The 18,854-nt window shown below is 43.2% G+C and overlaps 1 protein-coding gene across 1 annotated transcript in view; it reads left to right on the top strand.

Annotated features, from left to right (window-relative positions):
* CGNL1 (cingulin like 1) overlaps positions 1-18,854 on the top strand; it is a 485,508-nt gene that overhangs the window by 392,622 nt on the left and 74,032 nt on the right. The window lies entirely within an intron of this gene.

Genomic DNA, 18,854 nt, shown 5'->3' with positions numbered 1-18,854 from the left:
CTCCCAGATTTTCAATTTGCAGAAAAAAGAGCACCAGGATTAGTAATTACATCAGCTCTACTAGTTTTCCATAGTTTAAAGATTAGTATCAGAAAATGCCTTGTTACATATTGTCTATGAATAAACCTACAGTGCACACTACTTGCAAGGCCATCGTGGATTCAAGTATCTTATCAAACAGTTTAAAATCTTGCCACACCATCCTTGTAAATTCCCCATGGACGCCTGGTGTTTCACTGTCCAGGCTTGACAATATGTTTCAGAAGTCTCTGTCTTTCTAAGTTTCTGCTCACTTTTCTTTAATTCTCCATAGGAAAAAGATTCTTTCCTTCTCCTGCATCTATGGATTTCAATCTTAAGAAATAAAAAAACATAGCTTTCTGGGTCACAAAGGGAAGAAATGGCGTTTGTCATTGCCATGGCTGAATATAGTCTGACATCACACATTGTCACTAAAGGGAGTATTTACAGAATTGGAGAGCAGCGTTCATGCCTTCCCACAAAAGAACAGATGAGGTTGAATGATTTCCAACTGTTCAAAGGCAGCAGAGACGGGTCCAGCACCCTGAGCAGTTGTCTCCTTTTCATCTGCATTTGATCCAGCACATTGCTTTAAGGCGATTCATGTATCTGCTGCTGGTTTAGCAATGTCTCCACTTTTTTGCTCATGCTCTGGGATGTTATCAGGTAACCTATGGACAGGATTCTGAATGTTACCCTTTGATCTGCTGGGAACTACTGAAGAGATTTCACAGCAGATGGATATCAAATGAATGCATAGTCTTATTGCATAATTTAGAATTCTTAGAGATTTTGAGTTTCTTTTACATTGTTGAAATCACCCAGAAATGCCATGGGCAGTGATCCTGTTAGTGTCATTTAGTGCTGAAACTAAATAAGTGGGAGTACCTTTCTAGGTATACTCATCCACACGTTTGTTCCTCTTACTACTGCATTAAAAGAAAAAGATGGACGGAAGATCTCAGATTTTAGGAGGGCACCCTACCACGACTTCTCACAATGAGCACTAACGTGGGAGCAGCGTAAGGTGCCCATAAGCGTTACCTGCTTCCATAGCTAGATTTTGTTAACTCTCCATCTTCTTGTATACGTATTCTGCTAAAAACTCGGTTTTGCTCATATAAACATATACTTATTTGGAGAAGTGCATATCTCAGATCACCATGTAAAACTGAAGCTGAGCTAGGAAACTCCTGGCGTTTTGGGGTTTGCAACTAATGGATGTGCATGTTTTGTTAAGTAACAAAGGTGATTAAGAAGCCTTGAGGAAGCCTGCATGCTACCTTTCTTTAGATGAATTATAAGATGCCGCTTTCCGTCTATTGTGGTTTGCGAAGAAGGATTGTGCCCATTGTAATCCTGCTATCCCCACCCAGTCACTTAAGGATTAAAAGGAGCCCTGGAGTTTACTCTTGTATGTTGTGTAATGGTCCAGCAGCATTGGTGTTGGTGGCTTGTTATTATCTAGGGTTTGGGATATATTCCACTGTTATGCCTGCAGATGTGCTAGTGGTGCTGTGTGTAGTACATGCCTTGTATTCTTCTTCCGGAGTGTTGTAATTGAGTGTGATGGGCATTTCCTTAATTAAGTTATGTTGTACATCTTGGTGATATCAAGAGCAAGTGTAAGGACGCTGTGCAGGAGTCTTTCACCGGGTTTCATGAACTCGTCCTACTTGCTGTTAGACCAGGTCTGGGTCTGCGATTGGAAAGGGGACATGAAGCAGCGCAGAGTCTGAGGGAGACCTGTCAATGTCGGGACGGTCACAATTGTTTGTTATGGTATCCTGGATTTTCCATGTTTTCTTTTTAGCAAAACTAGTGCTTTTTCCCCTATCCCTCGATACTTTATAGTAGTCTTTTGAATATATTGATGACATATTTTGACATCTTATTGATCCGAGTGGCGTAGGTTTATCATTTTCAGTTAGGTTGAAGAAGTATAATTTTCTGTGGTATATTTTCATGAATCTCACACTGTCTTTCTCCAATGTGTGGTTTTTCTTCATACAAAAGGCAGTTAGTGTCTACATCCAGTTTAAATCATTCGTTTCCGTGTAAATGTCCGATTTCTGTTTTGGCTCTTTTTTGTTCTTGCAGGTACCATGATCACCAGAGTGCTTGTGTCATTTTCATCTAGGTTTTTCAGTGCTTTCTCTAGAGTTGTCACTGTCAGGAGGCAGCCGCGGTTCACTTAGGTGTACACAATAGTCATTTTAGATTGTTTCTCAGGGGCCTGGTGGAGTTTGGGACTGTGTGTGTTGTGCATCCGTGGAGGTGTGGGATATGGACTGTTTCAGAAGTTTACATGAGATAAGAGAGGAGTCGAATCAGGTTCGAGGTTTTAATTTGCCATCAGTTTTCCGTGGCTGTCTTTCAGGTTTTCATAAGATGTTATGCTTATAAATCAGAATATCAGTTACCTGTTTGGAGACTAGAAAGAGGGTCAAATATAATTCTTTCAGCTTTCACAGATGACATCACCATAACTTTATGTCTGTCCTGATGACTTACTGCCCACAAAATGTTGCCGCCTGGCACTGGCGCAGATAGTAGTGCAGTCACTGCCCGCCCTCTGCCACAGAGGAGTGTTAGTGGGAAGGACTGCCAAATGATTCACCCAGACTACATGTTAGACTGTTGACACAAGTTATTCATGTCCTGCAATATATTTTAGGGCTCCCCCAGAAGCTAGGTGTTTAATTTCAAAAGTTGTTAAATTGTACATGAATACCTCTGTAACCCCCCGCTAGTAGACCCAGTGCAATGTACGTCATGGCTCTACGGTGGCTGCTACGAACAATAACTCCACTGTTAACTGTTTCTTTCATAGTTATAAGGGTCATTTCTCTTTGCATTTCCTATTTTTACTTTTCTGCTCCTGTTTGCTTCAATGAAGCAATTAACGAGAACAGAGCCACCCGCATGACCGCTCTAAATCCAGTCAAGTGCAGTGAATAAAAGGATAAAACTGCCATGCCCAGCACAGACATGCCCGAAGGGAAACCCAATGACCTCGCAAACTGGGCCAAACTCATTTAAAAAAAGAGGGGGTCGGCCAATTAATACTTTGTGATCTACAGAAAGCACAATGTAGCGACTGTGTATAGAAATGTTTAGTGCTGCCCTGCAGAGACTCTGGTGTACAATGACATATTTCTTTTGGTCAGCGAATTGTAATTTATAGCTTTGGGGTGAGCTGCTCAGTTTAAAGATTGTTAAAGTGGCCCAGGCTATACAGTGCATATCTGGTTACGTTATTTCACAATAGAGGGCCTAATTTAGATAATGGCGGAGGGGTTTGCTCCGTCACAACCATGATGGATATCCTGTCTGCCTAAATCTAAATTCAATAGGAAACAATGGGATTTAGATTTCAGCGGATGGGATATCCGTCACCGTTGTGATGGAGTAACCCCCTGTCAACATCTAAATCATACTTAGTCTGTATTTTTACCCCTACAGGCACCCCCCACTCACGTCCATGAAGGAAAAATGACTTTCAGTGGCCTGCATGGGAAGCTGTATTAAAAGAATTTGGTAAAGATGCTAGCATGTCACACATAGTCATATACACCTTTGCCCTACCATCTAGTGTGTTCAGTGCCTTGAACAATCGTTTTCAACGCTTCTGGTAACTAATATTTTTAGGTTGTACAGCAGCCTCATTTTTTATGACAGCTGTTTTCTTGCTTAGGGTTTCTGTTTCAATCTTTCTACCTGACTCAGTGTATTGATTCTGCATACATGCCTGATTGCCCTGTGGTCTACTGAATATGGTCTGACAACAACATATCCTTAAACTTGTGCTTAATACTACATTTTTAGTTCTCTCTTTACTAGTGTTAATAATAATATTGTATGTAATCTCGTGTGTAAGATCATTGATATTTGTAATTGCATCCGTCACATCAAGAAGGAAGTCTTGAGCACTGCGTTTGGTGTGCAAGTGCAGTTTACACGGTTGTGTGGATTTTTGATTGCATAGCTAACTATTGCTGGTTATTTAGTGTTTTTAAGTGGAATGTTAGTTGTTCTTAGATTCTTTTTTTTACCATCACTTCACTTTAACACTGTTTTTAAGTGATTTTCTGAGTTTTTTAAAGTATACATTAATGTGTTATAACTAAACTAAACGTAACTTCAATGTATATAAAAGTTCCTTGTGATGCAATGGTACTCCAGGTTTAGTGGCCACAATGTAGCAAATCACAACTACCTGTAAATCTCTGCAACTTTATTCTAAGATCTCCTTCCCATGTGCCAAAACTGCACTGGACTCTCTCTGGTGCTGCAAGTATCTTGATGTACATGGAGGACAGCATACTCAAATTGAAATCAACAAAACAAAAGCTGCGATGAACCGTAAATTTGAGAGTGGTGCACTCCAGCATGCATATTGAAGGAATTCGCCTAACAGTCTGTGCTAGGGAGTCTGACTGTCATGTGGATTCTTGCTGCATGGATTCTTGCTACAGGGATGATATTGAAGCCACAGCTCAACTCCCTTTATAGGATCTCATAAAGCAACTGAAACAAATTGCCTCTTTATCCCTGTTTTTCTCAAAGGTGGTCCTTTGAACTTTATCGTCATCATTTTTCAACAATCAGGCTAAAGATGTAGCTGGCTATTACCCAAACGTACTGTGAAAATAAGTATATAGCGCACAAGCCCTAAAATACTTCCTGTAATTTGGCACAGCTGCCCATTTTGTATGAGATTTGGGACAGTAAGTGAGCCAGATGGGTTTAAAAATTGCCCACAGTCATCAGGCATGTTGCCAATTTGTCTTTAAGAACATCCAACACTTAATGGGTTTATTCTGTTGCTGCATCATACTTGGTTTTAAAGAACTGACGAGCTGATTGGAAAACACCTTTTCCAGTTCTGGAGAAAAACTTGACACATGAGAATGCCTTATTGACTTGATACTTAGTGACTAGTCCAAACATTCCCATGTGCAATAGATATCTTAGCTATCTTGTGTCACTAAGAAGCTAGCTGCCCTAGAACTTGATTCACGACAAACATTTTCTCAAGTTGTTATGTATTTCTTGACTGGGATAGCACAGTGTATTTAGTGACAGTATTTTATGACACTCCTTTACCATAAGCCATTAGTGTTCTTCACAGCAAACTGAGAGTCACATTTCTGAATAAAGGCCGATGCCTCGCTCAGTTAGAAGAATGCAATGGTATCCCCCTTACTTTAAAAGATCATCAGATCCCACGCTGCTCTCCAAGCATCCAAACTATTTATCTCATGCCTTTAGAACATGGTCAATAACCATCTCTCTAAAATGATTGAAACAACTTTTTCTTCTCCTTATGCTGGCAGAATTTTGGCAATTCCTAGGTGGTGATTCTTGGAACTCTCTCCCTAATATCTTAAGATCCAAAGAAAATCATCTCCCTTGCGTGCAACATCGTAAAACTTGGCTCGTCACGAATGTCATTTCATAAACCTATTTACTTTGTCTTCCAGCCGCAAGATTTAGCACCAGGGCACCCTGCACCATGCTTTATAAACAAAATTATCATAATTGTTGGAATTGCCCCTCTCTGCAGAGTTACCCCAATACTTTTAGCCCTCACCCCTCCTGTTTTCTGAATGTTGTTTTTGTTGGCATTAGGAACAGTGCCAAAGTGCTTGTGCTCTCTCCCTTGTGCTTGTTGCAATTGGCTTACAACTGATTGACATACTTAATGCACCTATAAATGCCTAGTGTATGGTACTTCGTGTACCAAGGGCCTGTATATTAAATGCTACCAGTGGGCTAGTAGCACTCATTGTGCCACCCACTGAGGTAGCACTTAAAAGTGTGAAACATCTACCATTGCAGTCTGGAGTGCAGATTTAAAACTGCTAATTCAACCTGGCAAAAAAACTTTTCCTAGGCCCAAACCTTCACTTTTAATATATATGTCACCCCTAAGTTAGGCCCTAAAAAGCCCACAGGGTAGGATGCATTATATTTAAAGAGTATGCCATGCATTTTCACGTTTTACTTGTCCTGGTAGTGAAACCCCACTAAATGAGTTTTTCACTACTGCAATGCTTGTCTTACCCATTGGATACCATTGGGCTACCTTATTATATTTTATAAGTGCTAACGTTTGATTAGGAGGAGGTAGGAAGGTCATGTTTGGACTCAAATGAATCATAATTTAAAATCCTTTTTAATGGTAAAGTCGGATTTTAAGTCTCACTTAGGAAAATTACACTTTTTAAAAGTTGATATTTCTTGCCTTAACCATTTGGTGCCTGCTGCCATTGTCCTGGGTCACATGACAGTAAATAACTTAGATGTTGGGCTTTGTGTACTCCTTTCGGACACTGAAACAAAGGGCGAGCAAAGAGCAAGGTGTTGGCAGGCAGGGCCATCTTGCCAGGATGTTTGAGGGTGAAGCTGATGGCTGCCCCTCTTACATTTTAAAGGGCCTGCCTCCAGCACAAACAAAGGAACCTGACACTAGTTTTTTATCACCCCAGTCTTCTTGGAGCCTTGGCAGGGGAAGGGAAGAACTTTTCAGAATCAGAGGTGGGGGTCGCCTAGAAAGACTGACACCAGGTATAAATACTGGACCCTCAGATCAACTCTTAAGTAGACTCCTGGACCTGGAGACTTCAGAAGAACTGCCTGGATCCCCAGCGGACTTCCCTGCTACCTGGGTTCTGCCTTGACCCCTAGAAGACTACCATGCTGGTACTAGAGCACCGCCCTGCTGCTTGAGGCCTACATTGTCCCTCAGACACATGCAATGCTGCTAGAGACTTGCCTTGCTGCTTGAGCCCAGGACAAGAGTTGACTCCATGGGCTACTTGTCTGGCCTCCTGTGTGTGCTACAGGGATATAACAAGCTCAAGAGACCTTGAAGCCTGCGCCTGGCCTCTGCTGGAGTAATTCCTACCCTCCCAATTGGTGCCTTTTAGGGCTTAGACCCTTACAAGTGGTGTTTGAGGTTATCCTCTTGCCTAACCCTAAACGTTAGGACTTAGAAAAATGTCACAAAAAGAGCCATAAGAACTGACAGAAGACTAGGACCTCTCTGCCAGCCCATCTTCCCAAGGTGCATCGCCGTTCAGCCTGACTCTCCGGTAACTCCTGCTACTTTCTTCTCCAAAGCCACAAATCCTGTTCAGCGGGATCTCTGAACAGTGGTATCTGGCTTCACGAAGCCCTCTTCTATTATGGCTTTCAGCTTTGTCCAGCTGGAGGTTTCCGACTTCCAATAAGTTGCCTAAGTAAGGAGGTAAACATTTTCACTGGGCTCATTGGCGACAGGCTCCCCATCAGCAACGACGACCTGCTCCGCCTCGAAATTCAACTTTCCCTTCTTGGAACCTTTCCTCACCATTGTCACCAAGACCATGCACAGCAGCTCGCCAACACCCCCAATGCCTTCTCGGACGCAGCCTACTGCCTTGCCCCTGCACCTTGTCTCTGTCAGCCTTTTCACGGTGGTGTTACTGACATGAAATCGCTGGCAGGGAAGGGGTCGTAATCCCCGGGGCAGCGATGTCTGCAGTGCTCCCCTGGCGTATTAGGACCGCCAGCACCACCAGGCCATTGTGAAGTCAAAATCTGGCAGTGCTGGCGGTCCGACAGTGGCACTACCACCGCAGTCATAATATGGAGCTCAGACCACCACCGCAGTCATAATGAAGCCCTTAGTTTGGAATGGACCAATCCTATCCAGATACGGCTAAAACCTAGGAAAACACTTGTAGTTCCGAAATATTTTAGTGATGCGCCCCTATTTTTCATTTTTCCAAGTCTGCATCAGTATACACTCTCAGTAGACTTGCTCCAGTTGCATAGCAATACTTTAGCTAATTTCTGCTGGGGAGTTCTGAACAACATCCATTTTAATAACTTCCACCCCACAAGTGTTTTATTTGCCTGGACCATGGGGTACGTAGATGTTTGTGAAGTTTGAACAACTCCTATGATGTTCAGAGGTGCACCCAGAAGTCTTAAAGTTACTACTAAATTAATTCAAAGCATACAGGTATAATGAGGGCACTCAAGGGCTAGTTAATTAACACCCTACTAAACGTATTTTCAATCTGTGTGAGAGAAGATTCATCAGCGTAGCCCCAGAGTTTGTCACCATAAGTAGCTGCATCTATGGCAGTGGCTCTGTGAACTTCAAGAACTGGAGCTACAGAGGCCCCAGAGTGGCCTTTTATTTCCTCCCTGTTGTATACACCCTTTAAGGAAGGATGGGTCTGCTTTTCCCTATTTGAGGGCCCCAGGACAAGTTGTCAGCCAGTCTTACACCTACATAGTCAAACCTTTTTACTTGTTCCAGAGGTACCCTCTCTATCATCATTCTGCCTCTGAAGGACCGGTGGGGATTCATCGCCATGAACTTTGACTTAGAGGAGATTATTTCTAGACCCCTGTATGTGCAGAACGCTGCAAAACAATCTAACACAGATTGGAGGCCTAGCGGAGCTCTCAATATATGGAACTTGTCATCAGTAAACATAAGGGAAATGCTAAAACCTGCAGATGTAAGGGCATCATATTTGCACTGTGCCAACCACTCATCTGCACCATTAATATAAAATAAAGAGTGTTGTGGCAAGCACACATCCTTGCCCGACTCCACAATTTATGGGTATCCTTGATGTAGGATCTCCTCACATATTCAATCTCACTTGGGCAAATGTTTCAGCATGTAGTATTTTCAAAATCCAAAGGAGATAATCGGGTACACCATAAGATTCCAAGACCCTCCACAGATTTTCCCTTAGGACCAGGTCAAATGCAGCCCTCAGATCTATAAAAGCAGTATATAAGTGTTCCCACCTCAAGACTACTTAATTCCTACATATTTTCTTGAAACTGAACACTTGATCGAGGATGCTGACCTTGCTTCTGAAGCCCGCCTGAGTATCTACAAGGATATGATGGTGTGAAATCCATGTATGGAGTCTCATCAATATCTGCCTGCAGAACATTTTCTGGCTGTTATCAGTTAGTCTTATTGGTCTATATTTGTCTGTAACACCCCTTTCCCCCTTCTTATAAATTTGGACGATAGCAGCTCCATGCCAGGATGATGGAATAGCCTCCCCCTCATTATGGCATTACTCAGGGCATTTAGGTAGGAAACCCAAATTTCGGGGTGAGATAGATATTAATCGCATGGAATGTCATCAAGGTTTGTAGCTTTCTCCTTCATCAACTTTAGCGCCTGGGCCGCTTTGCTATGTCAAAACCAGCTAACCCTTTTTTCATTGTTTCCTTCCGCCTTCTTGGTGTAGATTGCTACAGTGTCCTCCTTTGGTGAGGCATTATCTTTGGGCCACTCCCTGTAAAGGTCTCCTACCCATGCTTCAGGTTGAACCACAGATTTGAGGTGGTTATCTACAGTGCATGAGCCAGACAATAATAATTTCCAGGAAGCCTCCATGTCCCTATTCTGGAGGGGATCTGTAAGTACTTCCCATTGCTCTGCCTTCCAGCCCATTTTGACCTTACCCAGAATTACCTTATTGTCCCTCCTGGTATTTCCAATCTCAGTGCAATAACCCTTTTTCACAGCATCTAGCAACATGGTTTTAGTGTGCCGACATTCCCTTAAACACCAGCCTGGAGGATTTCTTGGACAATGTCCTCTCTGTCCCTCTTTTATGGAAAAAAAAAGTCTAGTGATTACATCAGTTCAAAATATAAATTTACAAACTTAAAACAAGCTGTGTCAGTCATCTCTAAAGGAGCTGTTTTATCTACAAACAGGTTTTAAGATTTGGCTCTGAACGATAGTGTTGTCTGCAAATGTTGCTCATTTAACATTCCTTCTATTATTACTTATTTCGATCATACTTGTTATAAAGTTAATTGATATATCTTAGTCCAAAAAAATTTCTAGCTTGGAGTGTAGCCCTCTTGCTTGATGGTCGCTACCCAATCTAGGGATTACCTCTATTTCAATTAAAAACAGCTATAACACACAGTCCAGGAAGGTATAATCAATGTTAAGGGTACTCAGCCCTCTTCAAAAAGTTAGACAAAGGGGGAGAGTCTGAGCAGGTAGAGCAATTAACAGCCTTCAGGCCATGTGCCACTACTAAGTTGTGAAGCTGTACAGCAACCCTAAAAATCTAGTTTACTACATCAGGGACAGCAGGAGATGATACTGTATACTCATGTGGTTGTGCTATCTGGTCCAACCCCACATAGCTGACTACACGCACATACTACAGCTCCCTGCAATGATTTTGAAGCAACTATGGTGGAATTGACCCATCAAATCTGAAAGTTGATCTACCGACTGTGTGTTTACCCGGGGCAGTACATAAGTAAATATTAACAATGGAAATGCGCCCAATCCTAGAAGTGGTGCCTCTTACAGTGTCCAAGCCTAGCAGGTCCCTATGGTTTGACAAAATCTTCTTTGCTGTAGGAAACGAGTCCAGCCTCAGCCAGATCAGCAGTCCACCAGATGCTCTCCTTGCAGGTGACAGTGTAGCATTAGTTGTAAATGTAATGTGCCTGATCTAAATACTGGCTCAGTCGCCCACGTCTCTTGCAATAGAATGGTATCACTTTGACCTGTAAAGTCACCCCATTCTGGATCTAATAGCTTAGCTCTAATTCTCCTACTTACCACAACAGTAGTTTTAAGCTATCTTCTAGGTGCAACTCCCCTCCACCCCACGCCATGGGATATCGGGACAGAGCTCTGGACATTTACTGCAGTTAAGCAGTTTGGGGTACTCCAAAAAGTTTGTGTTTTAATCCTTTTTATTATAAGGGTTGTCTATGGGCTCTAGCATGGCATTTCAGCATCGAGGGAGCACCACTCCTACTCTGCTTTTCCCTCAGTCAATTTGAGACAAGTTCACTGAGCAGGCAACTTGGGAAAGAGCAGTCTGCTGGAGAATCACGGGGTTCAAGATATTGGCACTATTTAGAGTTGTTAATATATATGGTGCATTTACCTTATGTCTTATTTGTGACCCTATGGTAGGCCTGAATCGATGTTCTAGGGCTAGAATACCTTCAACAATCTCATACTTTCCAAATTAGTCCAATATAGACAATCTGAGAATGGTTGTCACTTCTAATAACAGATCTGCAACCTCTAACCTTTCTAAGCCAAAGAATGGCTTTGTTGAGTAATGAATCTTGTGGTTCCCTTGTACCTTGCAGAATTTTTGGAACGTTGGTCATAAATATATTTTATTGCACCTAGTTGGGGACCCATAAGGGGCCACTCTGTTATTCTTTCTATATGTATGTGGGGCAGCCTTCGCATGATCTTGTAGCCAGGTGTTCCTGCGCCCCTTTGCTAGTGGACTGGTTCACATACAGGCCATAACGAGTAGTTAGTTATGTCTCGGAGCCAGGATCATTTTAGCAGGTGCCCTTGTCACTCTAGGGATCGCAAATTCATTCACAGTGAGATTCCTAGTTCCCAGATTTGTTACAGAACCATCTGCTAAGTTGCATCTCAAGTGATTGGCTTGATTGAGGAGTTCATAGGGATCCTTCTCTTTGTTTCCTTGTAGCATAGTATTTATACTTGTTATCAAGACCGTTAATTTATCCATTTTATCATTAAGAACCTTAGAGAGCCTTCCCAGACAGTCAAGTAAACTAGAATGTTCACTCCTTGATTGATTTAGCTGTGCAGTTGTAATGTCACTTGCTCTTACTGAAGCACTCATTGGGGTTACTTTAACTTTATTATCATATTGTTTAAGTTCTTCTGGGGACCCCAGTACTTCAAAACAATTAATGCATTCAATGCCTACTGCAGGCCGGGTTGCAATAGGCAAATTTATTACCTGCTTTTTTGGAGGGCTTTGGTGAGAACCTTGGTGAATGCCCCCAGAGGGAGAAGTTGTTTTAGTATGTAGGTCAGCGTTGGCACATCCTACTGCGCAAGCATTTTCTGGATTGCTAAAATATGATTTAATTCCCCCCTTAATACCCACCTTCCTGCCTTCCTGGACACACATTCCGGGACTGCTACCCTATGCTGATTTTTAAAGACAAATATAATTGATAGAAACGGTGTGTAGTATTTCCATTCGGTTTTCCAACTGAGTGTCCCCAAAATCTTGCCTCTCTATAATTTTCATGCAGCAGTTGCTATCTCTGGTAATTTAGGTAGCTTCAGTATTCTAAAGGCCAACAGTATGTGCTGTACAGGTTTGCGTGTTCACTAGTACAGTTGAGTTTTACAGTATGTTAGCATTCAACATTCACAGGTGGTCCTAAGGGCTTAATAGGCCTTATGCAATATAACCAGAAAAAGACTTTCCTTTACCAAATAACGCTAAGTAAAGTTTGTCAAATGAAAAAGGGAAACCCCAAATCATTATCATTTAAAAACAAAAAAAGGGGCAGATGGCAATCCAATGACCTTTTAAGCAATTATTCTTTGCCCAATAGCAATAACTTGTCCAATAAATCAGCAAAGAGTGGGAGGGATCTCACTCAGGCAGGCCAACAGCCTGCGCGAAACAAGCCTTCCCACCCAGGAAGTCAGCAGGCTTAAAACTAGTAAGTTCAAGGGTGCACACTCAAAGAACTAGTGCACACTGTGTCCAGCCCACATACAGTTCACAGACTAAAGGTAGCCAGCCGGCTCTGTCTGTCATTCCGCCTTAGTGAGTAATATACTCCTACAAGTCAAAGTAGTGGCTTTAGTTGGTGCCGGGTGGGGGGGCACTGCCCTGTCTCTTCCTGGCACTAATGGGTCCAGGATGGGCCTGCCCTTGGCCCGGGCTTTGAGCGGGCACAGCCTGCGCACATCCTGTGCTGCGGGAGTGAGCAGTGTGCTGTAAGCGCTGGGTGGTGTTGGTGTATCCTCCCCCTTCATCTGTGCAGGCGCCTCCTTGTGCAAAAAATGAAGCATCCTGGGACTTGGAGTCTCCTTCAGTGAACATCACACCCTGCAGGAGTGAACAGTGCACTCTAAGCGCTGGGTGGTGTTTGTGCCTCCTCCCCCTTCACCTCTATGTCCGCCTCCTGGCCAAGGGCAGCTGGTGTTAATTAGCGTGAGGGACGTTGCCCTGCCACCCTCATGGGAGAGGCAAGAAGAGAAGAAAAAACGCAGAGCAGCTACAAAGAAATGACTACTTATTGCTTGGTGATGAAGTGGGCTAAATCTGTGTTTTTCTTAGCGGGAAAGGGGGGGGTGTTTTGGAAATGTCCTGCTGAGTATGTGCCTGCTGGGTGAGGTGTTCTCCGACGTGCAGGCACACACTGCAGTGGTGACATCATATTAGCGGGCGTGGGTACTTACAATGCCTCTAATATGGTTGTTTGTTGGGCGCATGTACAGTGGCCCTGGGAGGAGTTAACACAACTCCATTCATTTCAATGGCTGAGGGCTGGGGAGGCCAAAGATGACAATGGGGTAGCAGGTGCTAACAATTTGTTAATCTTCACAAGAGGTGGCCGGACTGGAGGAGGGATGCAAGGAGTTGCCTTCCTCGCTTCTGATTCCTTTGCAGTAACGCGTTTTTTAGTAATCCGTTCAGTTTCACTTTCAAAAACATTATAAAGCTCGGCCTGAGAGCCTCACTTCAGTGGACGCCTCATCTAGTTCGTTGCAGGGGCCCACGAGAAGAAGGAACCAGCTGTGGGAAACAATAAACTTGACAGACTGGATCGGAGGTTCTCGTAAGTTAGTGAGTGTCCTTTGTCACTATCTGCTCTTCAGCTGCGTCTGTAGCTTTCCTCCGAGGTGCCTGGTAGCAATCCGATCTGTGGGAAGCTGATGGAGACCGGTGTGGAGCTGCTCCAGGGCTGCACTGGGTAGAATATCCTGCTAGGAGGGAGCAAAGGGAGAGGGGTGCTGAAGGAGATGGGGCCCGGATGAACTGCAGGGGCCTCCAAAGTTTAGGTTTGATTCGAGTTGCAGGACAAGGAAGGGGCACAAAGTTTCTACAATTTGGGGAAAGACACAGCTTTTATTTTTCCAGGGTATCTTGGACCAGACCTATTAGGAGTTGCAGTACTTGACACAACGGAGTCGCTGTTGAAGTGGAATCTGGTAGCTTCCCAGTGTGGAAAGGTTTTTGACATTCCCGTCCTTTTTTCAGTAAACCTTTGAGTGATCACCAGTAGGTCAAATTTAGTTAAAGGTTTTTGCATGATTGGCACTGACACATTGGATGCGGTGTGCTTTCCGTCTCACCAATGGGAGTGGTAAATAGGTGTTAAGTTACTGTCTCATAACAAAAGTGATGCAAGCAAAATGTGCATTAATGCTGTTAGACGTAAGTTTGTGTGGAGGTTTTTTGCTAAAGAAATGTTTGCTGAGTTGATGTGCATAGTTAGGAGGACAAGGACTTCTTAACACTGATCCTTTAGTGGTTGTGTGCCACAGAGTGTTTTGCAGCAGGGAGACTGGTGATGAACCATTAGCTTTGTGTGTTCAGGTAGTAAGGGTGTCTGGTACGGCCACTTGTGAGGCGATGTTTGTGCGGTGCATTGAGAAAATCTTTAAAACACATTGTGTAGACTTTGTGTGAGTCGTAACAGGAGTGTGCATTTGGGACTGTTCCAATCATACCACCATTGGAGTAGTCACTACTGAGATCAGCTATTCCTATGGTTACATTGGAAAAAGCAGAACGATATGTAGCACATTTTTACTTGCACACGTTATATACAGATCTAATTTCATATGGAAAATTATTTGCTGAACCAAAATATGAGTATGTGTGTAGTTTGGACCATTCACTGCATGATGGCTTCCCCACGGATCAGTGCAATCTCCTCAGAAACTGCCTCTGAAACTCAGAATGTGGCTCAAAATACATTAATTTTCCTTGTCACGCAATGCACATTTAGGTGCAGTGCCTAGCGCTGATTTAGTTTCGGATTTATGCCCTGTTCAATATTGCAGCTTAATTTAAGCTCTTCGAAATACATTAAAAAAACAATGTGTTTTTTCACTGACATATTGAGCATTGTCATTAAACCCCATGTCTTTATCATCAACAGTGTCACCCTGTGTCATTGTCATATGACAAACCACGTACCTGTGATGGGTATATGGAACCAAGTCCGAAAATCACCCTTAAGGTGTCTGTGGGCCTCTGCTTTTTGTTTGTAATTAATGCAATCAGATAAAATTACAGAGGTGCGCCCACCTCAGAGTCTTTTTCAACAACATAATTTGTTGGCCTGAGAAAAGGGAGAGAGCAGTGCTCAAGGGTAATAAATGAAACAAAGCAGGGCTGGGGGGGACAAGTTGAAAGTAATGCCAACAATAGAAAAGAAGACTAAAAAGGAGCAGGGATGAACGGAGGGATGAGAGCAGGCAGACGGATGAGATGTGAAGGAGAGAGAGATGGGATGAAATGGGACTGAGCTGATAAGGACTGCAAGTATAGAAGAAAAGAGCTGTAGTGGAGGGGAGAGGGAGCACGGCATGGACAGTAGACAGTAGGAACGAGGAGTGAATAGAATGAAGATAAGGGACCAAACAAACAAGTATTTGCAATGCAATGGGTCTCGCATTTGCTCGTTAGAGCTATTAGCGTTGTCAAGTCCTAACCAGACTTTATTGCCACATAAATTAAAAATGAAAAGTAATACAGTTTTACATAAGCGAGCTGATTTAAAGTGCCATGCCATGAGCATGAAAAAATACACAAGAGGAAACAGAAGTTCGCTTGCCGTTGAACGTATCAGCAAACTTGCAATTATCCATGTAACGGGGTCAGTGTCATTCAGAGCGCTCGAACACTGGCCAGCGCGATTGCGCTGCATAGGAAATTTTTAAAAAAGTAGTCCAGAAGCCATGTATTAAACATGGAGCCTCGTATGTTTTCAGTAGTTGGTCAGTGCGCTCAAGGAGGTCTAAACACTGGAAAAGACATGACATATGCATGCCTTTCACAAATTAAAGCAATTGATTTTTAAAAGCAAGCCCACGAACCAAAGAAACTGATGGGTATTCAGTGGGTGGGGTTAAGATCCCACACAGAGATTGCAGCAGGCTAGAGCGGTTGTACGCTCAACCCTAATTATAAATGGTGTGAGAGAGCTGACGGACAATGGGAGCACAAAGAAAATAGATAAGGATTACATAGGAGTGAGGATGGGCAGTGGAGCAAGGATAGAATAGATTTGCATGGGTGGCAGCTGTGGCCACTAGGTCCATCCTCTAGGTTACAACAGCAGGCAATGCCAAGTGTCGTCTGCAGACATGGAAAAGCATGGCACTTCTATTGCCAAACTTACCATGCATTGAAGATTTCAGTGGAAAACGATGAGGATGAATAATAAGGTACATCAAGCCTGCATGGATATTGCCAGCAGTTAGGCACCTCTATTTCTAGATGTTTGCTTAGTATGAGGGAGACTTGCTTGTCTGCTTCTGGCCTAGGCCTCTTTTGAGGAACTAAAAGGCTGAAACAGGCAATGGTCCTGTAAAGAGCAACTGCTAACAGAAAGTATCGTACATAAATACACAATTTTTACGGAGGCCTTAATTCTTAGGCAGCGCATGCTTGTATTTGTGTGGGGTTATGTCTAGGTGAAAATGCTGCGCACTATGCTATTGCTCACTGCGTTGCACTGAAATGCATTCATTTCTGTGATTGACAGTATGCAGTGAAATCTAACATTGTAATCAGGTTTTTTCCCAAAAATATTGTTGTGTGGGTAATATCCACGCATTGTTCCCCCTTTTCAGTTTGGGCACGCTTGTTGTGCTTGCTCGCAGGTCTACCATTTGTGCCCCACCTCATTTAAAATCCACCATCCGCCACCACTCCTGGCATGGAAAGCAAAGCATCCTGGGACTTGGAGCCCCCTTCATTGATGATCCCACGCTGTGGGAGTGAGCAGTGCATAATAAGTGCTGGGGGTTGTTAGTGCCTCCTCCCCCTTCACCTGTGTAGGCGCCTCCTGACACGAAAAGCAAAGCGTCCTGGGACTTGGAGTCCCCTTCAATGATTATATTTATTTTGCAATTTTTTATGAAAAAATTCCTAATAAACTTTTGTTCCGCTTCGATGTTAGTTGCAATATATTAAACTCTGCTGCAGTGGGTTTTAATCTGATTTTATATTCACTTCTTTCGGCAACTCCTTGATAAAAAGTTCAACGCCTCCTGTTTATACAACAGCAATCTTGCTGTTGGAATGTCACTGAGGTTCTGAACTGTGAGGTGGTTGGGGGAGGAGGGAAATGCATTTCTACGAAGTCATGGTACATTCCTTTGAGTACAAGCTGTAAATGTCCTTTTGCATTAATCTTTCATGGAAGTGTGAATGACCTTTTAAAGGGCACCTCGAGGCGCGAACAGGCCAGTTGGAGTCTTAAGCAGAATAATCTGCCCCCGCCATGCCATGCCATGCCAGGCGCTAACATTTGTACTGGGATATGACCCTAGTCTCTTGGAATGTGCGTCTGCAGTTTTAAAGCCAGGCTGGGAAAGACTGCGTGAGTGTGCATGCATTAGCATCGCTATTGTAATCATATCATATTATAGAAGCAAGTGGCGTGCAATGTTTTCAGCACATGATTCGTTCAAGATTCGGTTGTTCAATTAGTTATAACGCAGAAGTGGCCTTGGGCAGGCGTCTCCGTTCATATTTTGCTTGACCTTTTTGTGTTTGTTTTTCCCTTAAATATCAGTTCCCACCAAGCTGATGCCATGAATCAGTCACAGGGCTGTCCCGTGCCATGCACTGGGCATTGGTTTAAAAACAAATCTCTCTGATTGTACCATGATAGGTCAACACTTTTGACATTGGCACTTAGAAAGGAGGTGATGGTCAATTCTCATTAATGGCTGGGGGTTTATTGGACTGTGGGATGAAAGTCTGTATTTGTTCTGTTGGAGTAATTCATTTTGTTTCATGAGACCTAAAATTTAAATGTGATTTCGTAGGTACCATTTTACATTTGTTAATTAGCAGCACCTGTTACATATAATAAGCTTACTCCAAGCTGTGTTCTTCGTCTGCTGTATTGACATCTTTACCTGCTAGGAGACCTCGTGTCATCTTGTGGCATCTATTCTTCCAAAAAGCCCAATTAGAGAAAATACGAAGAACATTTTTCTGGCCTTGGCTTAGCCTTCTTAAATCGTTGACTTTCATGTGGTTTTTATGTTTTGCATTGCAAGGATAGGTTGTCTACCATGTTCATGACATTTGGTGGATGCCTTACATTGTCTCACGTGTATTGCCCTTACATTTTAGTGTTGGACATTAATTAGATGTGACATGATGTGTACTTTCTAATGAAAATAGTGTGCGTGTTCTTTAATGTATTTACTTAGCTGAGACATTTTATTTGCTGATTTACTTTTCTTTACTGGGGAAGTGCTTACTGTTTGGATGCATTAGGCTTTCATGTAGACCACGGGTGGTGGTCACTGTGTTGAATCATACTTCCTTCATTGGAAAGGGTGGCCATGTTGATGCACTTGAGATAAGAGACTTGTGGTCTCCTCGCAGCAGAAATAACACACCAGTCTGCTTGAGCTTTGGGCTATTCACCTGTCCCTCAAGGCATTCCTGCCTTTCATCAGTTCAGTGGTATGTCAGTCCTGGTGGGCAACACAACCACAATGTGGTGCGCCAGCAAACAGGGTGCTTGATCTCACATCCCCTGTGCCTGGAGGGGCTGATTTTGTGGTCTTGGGGTGAGGATCACAAAGTGTGGGTGGTTGAGAATTAACTGGCTGAGTCCCTGAATGGTGGGTTGATGATCTCTGTAAATGTCATCTTGCCAGTCACAAGCAGCGTCATGAACTGGAGGTGACTAATTCCACCATCACCCTCTGGGACAGCCCTCCGGTGGACCTCACTGTCACTCATGAGGATGCACAATCT

This window comes from Pleurodeles waltl, chromosome 3_1 (genome assembly GCF_031143425.1).
Source record: "Pleurodeles waltl isolate 20211129_DDA chromosome 3_1, aPleWal1.hap1.20221129, whole genome shotgun sequence".
Classification (NCBI taxonomy): Eukaryota; Metazoa; Chordata; class Amphibia; order Caudata; family Salamandridae; genus Pleurodeles; species Pleurodeles waltl.
The sequence above is the reverse complement of the archived record's forward strand: the minus strand, read 5'-3'. Positions and strand labels throughout refer to the sequence as shown.